Source organism: Ovis aries, chromosome 4 (assembly GCF_016772045.2).
Source record: "Ovis aries strain OAR_USU_Benz2616 breed Rambouillet chromosome 4, ARS-UI_Ramb_v3.0, whole genome shotgun sequence".
NCBI lineage: Eukaryota > Metazoa > Chordata > Mammalia > Artiodactyla > Bovidae > Ovis > Ovis aries.
In genome coordinates this window covers 80,396,621-80,406,628 of record NC_056057.1, presented here as the reverse complement: position 1 = coordinate 80,406,628, position 10,008 = coordinate 80,396,621, and the positions used below count along the sequence as shown (strand labels likewise).

At 42.5% G+C, this 10,008-nt stretch overlaps 1 non-coding gene across 1 annotated transcript; it reads left to right on the top strand.

Annotated features, from left to right (window-relative positions):
* Window positions 1-8,107: 8,107 nt before the first annotated feature.
* Window positions 8,108-8,180, top strand: TRNAG-CCC (transfer RNA glycine (anticodon CCC)). The gene has a single exon. It is a non-coding gene; the product is annotated as a tRNA-Gly (tRNA).
* The last annotated feature ends 1,828 nt before the right edge of the window (window positions 8,181-10,008 follow it).

Below are 10,008 nucleotides of genomic sequence, written 5' to 3'. Positions count from 1 at the left end.
TCTTGCTTTTTGCTCTTTTAATTCTTATACAAGTACACACACATGCACACGCACACACATACTTTTTTTTTTAGTGAGTTTCCTTCCTTCCATTCATTTCCTTTTCTTTCTCAGTTACCCCACTGAAGTACGTAAGGACCATACACGACCCATTTGTGAAAATCAGTGTTCTGGTTGGAAAGCCAGTCTTCTCTGTCCTGCCGACCACTTGCTTTACCTTTGCTATTTTCACTCCTGAAAATAAAAACAAAACAGTCCCAACAAACTGCAAACAAAAAACCCTGACATATTCAGGAGTCCAGAGTCCAAGTGTAGGAAACGACAGATATTTGAACTTGGGTGACTTGTGAACAGGAAAGTTGTGGCGGACATATACTGCATTAAGGCAGCAGGACTCATCTGAGTCCAGAACTTTCTGCAGCTGTCACCTGGGAGTCATCACCACGCTGAGAGATTTGGTCCGGCCCATGCTACCCTTTTTCAAGCCTTGACTCAGAGCCCAATTTAACTGACCTCCACGCAGCTGGACCAGTGACACTCGTAACAGATGCCCCATCTGTTGCGTGGGCATCAAAAAACTTCCACTGAGGTATAGCCCAGCCTGTGCCCAACACCAAAGTTCCCAAGCTTTCTTCTGACCCATGGACAATTCTGGAGGAGACAGAACATCACAAAAGGGCAGCTGGATAAGTTTTCATGGAAAAAATGATGGATGCTATTTTTCTCAACATGAAGTTGGGACTGAGAGAATGAGGAAGAAAATATGGATACTTAGCTTTGTCATCAGAGTTCTAAATATCTGTTAGAAAAGTCACCTATCTTCTTCCTGTCTTCTGGAGTCATAGCTATGAAACAGCACAAAATGGGATTCTTCCATTAGGCGTTCATTCATTAACTGGCTTTTGGGTACTAGATCTCATGGTAGGCACTGGGAATTCACAAGCTAATGCAACAGTTGCTACTCCGAAGGACCTTGCTCTTATGAGGCGGGGTAGGCAATAGACAAGACAATGAATATTACCATGGACCTTGCTAAGTATTATGATGGGGGTGATTCGGTGGGCTCCATGAGCTCCTAAAAGAGTGGTAACCTAGGCTAGGGTGGGCAGGGAAGGCTAGCCAGAGAAAATGACATGTCAGCTGAGGTCATACCTAAGGTTGAGTACGACTCACCCAGGCAAAGACTTTCCTGGTGGCTCAAACAGTAAAGCGTCTGCCTATAATGCAGGAGACCCGGGTTTGATCCCTGGGTAGGGAAGATCCTCTGGAGAAGGAAAAGGCAACCCATTCCAGTACTCTTGCCTGGTATATCCCATGGATGGAGGAGCCTGGCGAGCTATAATCCATGGGGTCCCAAAGAGTTGGACTCTGCTGAACGACTTCACTTTCACTTCCACTTTCAGCCAGGCAAAGGCAGGATAAGGCGGGGCAGAGAGGAGAATGTGGAAGAGAGCAAGAGCTGGCATTTCTGGGATGTTGACTATTAATATAAGCTTTGGATCCATCTGAGCTGTTTATCTGTATTACCTCAATTATGTGGCAATTGCTAGTATGATGCCCTTTTTACATGATAAAACAGAGAGGTAAGGTTGCAGGTTTAGTGCCACACAGCAATTAAGTGGCAAAGCTGGGATTTACATCAGGCATACTGGTTCCAGAGCCTTAGCTCTTAACCACTACACAGAGAAGATGGCAAGAGAGCATATGAGGACTTCAGAAGTAACTTCAGCTTCTCTAGTATGGTTGACTGGGGCCATAACTAGGAAGTCAGTGCATCACAAAGTGAACACCCTTCACACAGAACATAGTGCAGACAGAGGGTCTTCAGTCTTCTCATTGTATACACACAAGAAGTGACCATTAGCTTGATAAAATTTGGGGGTATGTATATGATGCTTGATGAAAATTACTTATGTTTTGTTTATATTATGTAATTATGACTGGAAAAATGAAAAGTATTAAGAAGATATTAGCAGAGAATCTATATAAAAGTTCTAAAATCTTTTCAACATTTTTTTGGGGGGTGAAAAACTTGATGTTGCTTCCACCAAGATAACTTTTTAATAACTGATTTTGTGTTTCAGATGTCTGCAAGGCCCTCTACTCGGGAACTTTTCATGTGCACTTCTTTGGAGTCCTGATAGTGACCATCAACAGAAAATTTGTTCACATCAGCAGGTCATAAGACATTTTTAGATCTTTTATTTTACAACCATTCAAAAAGGTATGAAAGTTGAAATTGCATTAAGATATCTAACAGGGCTCCTTTTTCTTTCACGGACAAAGGTGAAAGTGAAAATGGATTTCCAAAGCAGGTAAACCCTTGGTAATAAAGCATTTTAGAACACTGACAAAGCTTGAGTTAGCACAAGGCACATGGGGTGTCACAGGGCCACCTTGTAGCCATCTGAGGTGCCTGAAAGGATGGTGATGGCAGCCACCACTGGACAAATGTATTCACTTAGATGCAGACAGAGCTTCCTGCCTGACCTCCTCTGCAGCCCTGCCACTCAACCCTCAGCATCTTGGGCTGCTGGCCATCCCCTGGTGTACCTGGCAGCTCCTGGAGCACCTTGTCTGCAATGCTGAGTGATGCCCTCTGCAGCTGCTACTGAGATGAACATCAAGGATCAGGGTGTCAGCATGTGGTCCAGCCCAAGTTAGACCTCCTCACTCCCACTATGGGACAGGAGTATGACATCAGACTGGCTCTGCCACTCTCTCAAGAGCCCTGGACAAAGCTACTCACAGCCTGAGGGCACTAGTCTGGCTGCCTCATGGCCAAATGAACTGATGTCTGGTGGCACCTCTGCAGTTCATTTGTAGCTCATCAACTGGGAAATTCTAAATTAAATAGTGCTTAAGTATTAAGGCTCTGGAGCCAGACAGCCTGGACTGGAATCCCAGTTTCTCTTCTACCCAGCTCTGTGTCTTTGGGGCAAGTTAATCAACGTTTCTTTTTCCCTGCTTTCTCATCTGTAGGCTCATAGTCTGTGTATGGGGCTTCCCAGGTGGTTCAGCAGTAAAAAATCTACCTGCCAATGCAGGAGCCTCAGGAGATGTGGGTTTGATCCTTGGGTTGGAAAATCCCCTAGAAGAGGGCATGGCAACCTACTCTAGTATTCTTGCTGGATAATCCTATGGACAGAGGAGTTGGTAAGGATGTGGGGAGGATCCTAGGGTAAGGAAATCACATCTCCAAGGCTTTCAGGCAGGAAGGAATTTAGTGTATGGAATAAAGAGACCCATGGGCTGAGCATTTGAGCATGCATCGGTAAGAGTGGCCTACAGTAGGGCTAGAGAAACAAGCAGTGGTCAGATCTTGCAAGGCCCTGTTGGCCACCTGGAGGAATTCCATTTTTTTAAAAATATTTTAGCATTTAATTCTAATTTTTAAATTTTATTTATTTTTAATTCATTTTTTAAAGACCTAATTTTATTTATTTATATCAAAACTTTTTGTCTGCATGGCATGTGGATCTTAGTTCCCGGACTAAAGATGGAACCCATACTCCCTGCAGTGGAAGGTCACAGTCTTAACCACTGGGCCAACAGAAAGTCTGAATTTCATTTTTAACCCAAAGTACAAACGGTTTGAGTATAGTAGAAATATGACTCAAAGTGTGATGTGCATAGATGAATTGAAACACAATGGAAACTGAAAGCCCAGTGGGTATTATCTGTAGTCACCCCAGGAGAGGGATGAGGAAGGTTTAAACTTGGTGGTGGCAGCGGAGACAAGGGAAGAAGGTAGATTAATTTCTAAAGTAGTATTGACAGGCCGTGATTAAAAATTGGATGTGGAGGTAAGGTGGAAAAGAAGGAGGAGAATTATGGTTCTCAGTTGTCTTTCTTGGGCAAGTAGGTACCATTGTACTGGAATTTGAAAAGAAATATAAAGAAAATTTTGAATGTGGATTCAAGTATTTATGAGATGGTTATGTGAATATGTCTGGACATATAGTGGACTAAAAAAATTATTTTAGAGAGAAGGGAGTCATTAATGTACAGGTGGGATTCAAAGTCATTGGAATGGATGAGATTGCCAGAACGTAGCTTTTATGGCAGTTCAAAGCCCTGATCTCTGATGCTTTGTGAGAGTGAATGCAGGTGAAGAAGGCACCAGCCCAGGAGTGATTCAAAAAACAGAAAGAAAATCCTATCTTACTGGTAGGTTAATGATGACACAGGAGGAAGGGAAAGAGAGTACTTCCAGAAGATGTACAGCCCTACTAAGTCAAAAGCTGATGCTCATCAAAGAAGTCAAGGAAGGTAAGCGTTTGAATGTACCATGGAATCAACAATAAAGTTTAACTTACACCAGAGCAATTTTTGTGAAATGGTTTAGACAAGAGCAAGACTGGAGGGAATGGGAAGTGAGGAAGCCTAAAAAGATTCATTTGAACCTATTTTCTTTTCTATGCACTGTCCTATATTTCTCCTTCTTTTATTGACAAAGATAAGAGAGCCTTCTTCAGCGATCAATGCGAAGAAACAGAGGAAAACAACAGAATGGGAAAGACTAGAGATCTCTTCAAGAAAATTAGAGATACCAAGGGAATATTTCATGCAAAGATGGGCTCGATAAAGGACAGAAATGGTCTGGACCTAACAGAAGCAGAAGATATTAAGAAGAGGTGGCAAGAATACACAGAAGAACTGTACAAAAAAGATCTTCACGACCCAGATAATCATGATGGTGTGATCACTAATCTAGAGCCAGACATCCTGGAATGTGAAGTCAAGTGGGCCTTGGAAAGCATCACTACGAACAAAGCTGGTGGAGGTGATGGAATTCCAGTTGAGCTGTTTCAAATCCTGGAAGATGATGCTGTGAAAGTGCTGCACTCAATATGCCAGCAAATTTGGAAAACTCAGCAGTGGCCACAGGACTGGAAAAGGTCAGTTTTCATTCCAGTCCCAAAGAAAGACAATGCCAAAGAATGCTCAAACTACCGCACAATTGCACTCATCTCACATGCTAGTCAAGTAATGCTCAAAATTCTCCAAGCCAGGCTTCAGCAATATGTGAACCGTGAACTTCCTGATGTTTAAGCTGGCTTTAGAAAAGGCAGAAGAACCAGAGATCAAATTGCCAACATCCGCTGGATCATGGAAAAAGCAAGAGAGTTCCAGAAAAACATCTATTTCTGCTTTATTGACTATGCCAAAGTCTTTGACTGTGTGGATCCCCAAAAATGAGGAAAATTCTGAAAGAGATGGGAATACCAGACCACCTGACCTGCCTCTTGAGAAACCTATATGCAGGTCAGGAGGCAACAGTTAGAATTGGACATGGAACAACAGACTGGTTCCAAATAGGAAAAGGAGTACATCAAGGCTGTATATTGTCACCCTGCTTATTTAACTTATATGCAGAGTACATCATGAGAAACGCTGGACTGGAAGAAACATAAGCTGGAATCAAGATTGCCGGGAGAAATATCAATAACCTCAGATATGCAGATGACACCACCCTTATGGAAGAAAGTGAAGAGGAGCTAAAAAGCCTCTCAATGAAAGTGAAAGAGGAGAGTGAAAAGTTAGCTTAAAGCTCAACATTTAGAAAACGAAGATCATGGAATCCAGTCCCATCACTTCATGGGAAATAGATGGGGAAATAGTGGAAACAGTGTCAGACTTTATTTTTTTGAGCTCCAAAATGACTGCAGATGGTGACTGCAGCCATGAAATTAAAAGACGCTTACTCCTTGGAAGAAAAGTTATGACCAACCAGATAGTATATTCAAAAGCAGAGACATTGCTTTGCCGACTAAGGTCTGTCTAGTCAAGGCTATGGTTTTTCCTGTGGTCATGTATGGATGTGAGAGTTGGACTGTGAAGAGGGCTGAGTACCGAAGAACTGATGCTTTTGAACTGTGGTGTTGGAGAAGACTCTTGCAAGTCCCTTGGACTGCAAGGAGATCCAACCAGTCCATTCTGAAGGAGATCAGCCCTGGGATTTCTTTGGAAGGAATGATGCTAAAGCGGAAACTCCAGTACTTTGGCCACCTCATGCGAAGAGTTGACTCATTGGAAAAGACTCTGATGCTGGGAGGGATTGGGGACAGGAGGAGAAGGGGACGACCGAGGATGAGATGGCTGGATGGCATCACTGACTCGATGGACGTGAGTCTGAGTGAACTCCGGGAGATGGTAATGGACAGGGAGGCCTGACGTGCTGCGATTCATGGGGTCGCAAAGAGTCGGACGCGACTGAGCGACTGAACTGAACTGAACTGAACTTATTGACAAAATGATGGACATGACTGCCTGCATCTGCTGATCCCACTTCCTAACCACCCATTCTCTCCTCCATCCCCAGCCAAACCCATGAAATGTATTGCCCATTTTCAGAAGGCATCACTGGCAGTTTTCATGTGAAGCCCCATCATTGCTGACTTCATTTGACAGTAGGAAAATAAAATCTCTTCTGTTTTTATTAGGCATTTCAGGTACCAGTTATTGTTGTTTAGTTGCTAAGTCATGTCCAACTCTTTGCAACACCATGGACTGTAGCCTACCAGGCTCCTAGATCCATGGGATTCTCCAGGCAAGAATACTGCAGTGGGTTTCCATATCCTTCTCCAATGCAGAGGTAAAATCATAAGTGTTTACTCTTGATGAGCTAACAATGGGAGCTATAGATAGATAAATATAGATAAATAATTATGATTAAGTTTGACAATTGCAGCGGGTGGAATACTGAGTATTTTGTTATCTAATCTAAGAACAGTGGTTCTCTGTTTTTTCCTATCTTAACCCATGACAGATAACTTTCCCTGCCTGGCAGGTTTCATGAACTGAGAATTTAACCCACTCCTTTCCCCTCTAGTTAAGAAAGCATAGCACATTGGGATACAAACAAGAGAAAGTGACATTAATAGAATTTTTAGGATATTTTTGAATGCATTCTTATTAATTATAAAGGAAAACATTCACACACTACAGAATTTTATCATTAAAAACAGATTCCTTGTGCTATACCACAAACAGGTATAAGGAAAAAGAGATACAGGTTCAGTAGTTGGGTATCAGAGGTGGGGAAGGGTGGGGGAAAAGTGAATGCAGGAGGCATAGATGAGGCATCTGCTCACGAAGTGTCTTCTGCACCAAGAAGTTTTAGTTTTATTCAACAGAGTGAAGGGGAAGCCACAGAAAAACGAAGAAGTCCAGAGTAAGGGTTGAACGGGATTGGCCAAAACCATAGGGGCAGATTGAAAATGAAAGGGAGAGTCACTCAGTTGTGTCTGACTCTTTGTGACCCCATGGTCTATACAGTCCATGGAATTCTCCACATCAGAATACTGGAGTGGGTAGCCTTTCTCTTCTCCAGGGGATCTTCTCAACCGAGGGGTTGAACCCAGGCCTCCTGCATTGCAGGCCGATGCTTTACCTGCTGAGCCACAAGGGAAGACCAAGAATACTGGAGTTGGTAGCCTATCCCTTCTCCAGGGAATCTTCCTGACCCAGGAATCAAACTGGGTTCTCCTGCATTGTAGGCAGATTATTTACCAACTGAGATATCAAGGAAGCCTCACGGATTGAAAGGATGAACCAAAGGTGTGGAGATGGGTTAAAAGAATATTGTAGTGATCCAAGCAGAAGATGAGGGTGGCCTGCACTAAGAGAGACAGTGGGGAAAAAGAGAAACAAGATACATATATGAAAACATTTGATGATTTTCATGTAGCCACATGATCCTGCTTCACCTTAGAAAGTACTTCTTCACTCTGACCCTTCTATTTTTAAGGTTCACATGTTCTTCCTCTTGCCCTTTGGTTCATAGAAAGACAAGTTCATTACAGAGAGAAATTCCATTTTGGCCATTTCTTTTCTGTCTTTATGCTCCCTTAAAAAATTCATCAGCTCCCTTGGCATCAACTTGTACCTTGGTGCTGATGGTTCCTAAGGAACCGACTGCAAGTTCAAAGTCAACTTGAATGTACAGCAATTAGAATGTGATGTTTTTTGTCTTGGCATTTATACTAGCCAACTCTCTAAGTTTTTGTTTCCCTCATGGGTACTAATTGTCCTGATCACTCCAATTTCCAACTTTCCTTTAGTATAAAATTATGCCCTTCTTCTAAAATTCTCTTTAGGGGCTTCCCTGGTGGTCCAGTGGCTAAGACTCTGCACTCCCAATGCAGAGGTCCCTGGTTCAATCACTGGTCAGGGAACTAGATCCCACATGCTGTAACTTAGGATCCTGCATGCCACATCTAAGACCAAGCACAGCCAAATAAATAAACAAAAATAAAATTTCCTTTAAGTAGTCAGCAAGTTGTTTCTACCTTTTTCTACAAAATAACTCTTAAATCCATCTTTTCATCTCCTTTAGCCCTGCCTCACTTACTGCAGTGCTTGGCATAGCATAGGACGTTGGTCAAATTGGTTGATTTGTTGGTTGATTAAAGTCTACCTAAGTCTAGTGCCTCATAAGTTTAGGCCTTGACCTCTTAAAATGGCAGTTACTTACTCACTCCCCTTGTTGGGAAACCTAGCAGCTTTCCATTGCCATGGAATAAGTTTCAAATCCCATAATCTATCCCACCTATCTTGTGCAAAATGGGCTTCCCTTGTGGCTCAGGGGTAAAGAATCTGCCTGCCAATGCAAGGGATGTGGGTTTGATCCCTGAAGAAGGAAGATCCCCTGGAGAAGGAAATGGCAACCTACTTCAGTATTCTTGCCTGGGAAATCCCATGGACAGAGGAGCCTGGTGGACCACAGTCCATGGGGTTGCAAAAGAGTTAGACATAACTTACAGACTAAATAACAACAATAATCTTATGCAAATTTTCTAGAGCCTAAAAATGGCTCCTCAAGTATGCTGGGGAGAATATGAGCATTCCTTTTTCTGTTCTGTTGGTCATTCTCTCCACACAATGCTTTGAACCATTGTGCAAATAATCTTTTACTGTTGGAAAATTTTACCTACTTGTCAATAACGCTTAGATTTTATGATTCCCTTCTCATTTCCTTCAAATAAAATGCTTTCACATCCTAACCCCGCATTCACTTCTCCAACAAGATACCAACAGGACCATCATCTCCCACTTACAGATGCCAGGGGATATTCTGGATCCCTCCCTCTCCACCACACTATCTATAGTACAGTTCCTCTCTGGAGTCAACTCTCTACAAATCTATTGCCAACTCTAATGTAAGACATGTCATTTTCCACTTAATTTCCTTCTTTCCCTCAAATTTTATTGTGGTAAAATACACATAAGATAGTCAACATGAAATTGGCCATCTTAACCATTTTTGAGTGCACATTTCAGTGGTATTAAGACATTCATCGTTTCATTGAGTTAGACAAGGTTGACTATGAACCATGGCTCAATGAAACTATGAGCCATGCCATGTAGGGTCACCCAAGGTGGACGGGTCATGGTGGAGAGTTCTCACAAAATGTGGCCCACTGGAGAAGGGAATGGCAATCCACTTCAGTATTCCTGCCTTGAGAATCCCATGAACAGTATGAAAAGGCAAAAAGATGGGACACTGAAAGATGAACTCCCCAGGTAGGTAGGTGCCCAATATGCTACTGGAGATCAATGGAGAAATAACTGCAGAAAGAATGAAGGGATAGAGCCAAAGCAAAAGCAACACACAGTTGTGGATGTGACTGATGATGGAAGCAAGTTCTGATCCTGTAAAGAGCCATATTGCATAGAAACCTGGAATGTTAGGTCCATGAATCAAGGCAAATTAGAAGTGGTCAAACAGGAGATGGCAAGAGTGAATGTTGACATTTTAGGAATCAGCAAACTAAAATGGACTGGAATGGGTGAATTTAACTCAGATGACCATTATATCTACTACTGTGGGCAAGAATCCCTTAGAAGAAATGGAGTAGCCATTATAGTCAACAAAAGAGTCCGAAATGCAGTGCTTGGATGCAATCTTGAAAACAACAGGATGATCTCTATTCATTTCCAAGGCAAACTATTCAATATCATGGTTATCCAAGTCTATGCCCTGACCAGTAACGCTGAAGAAGC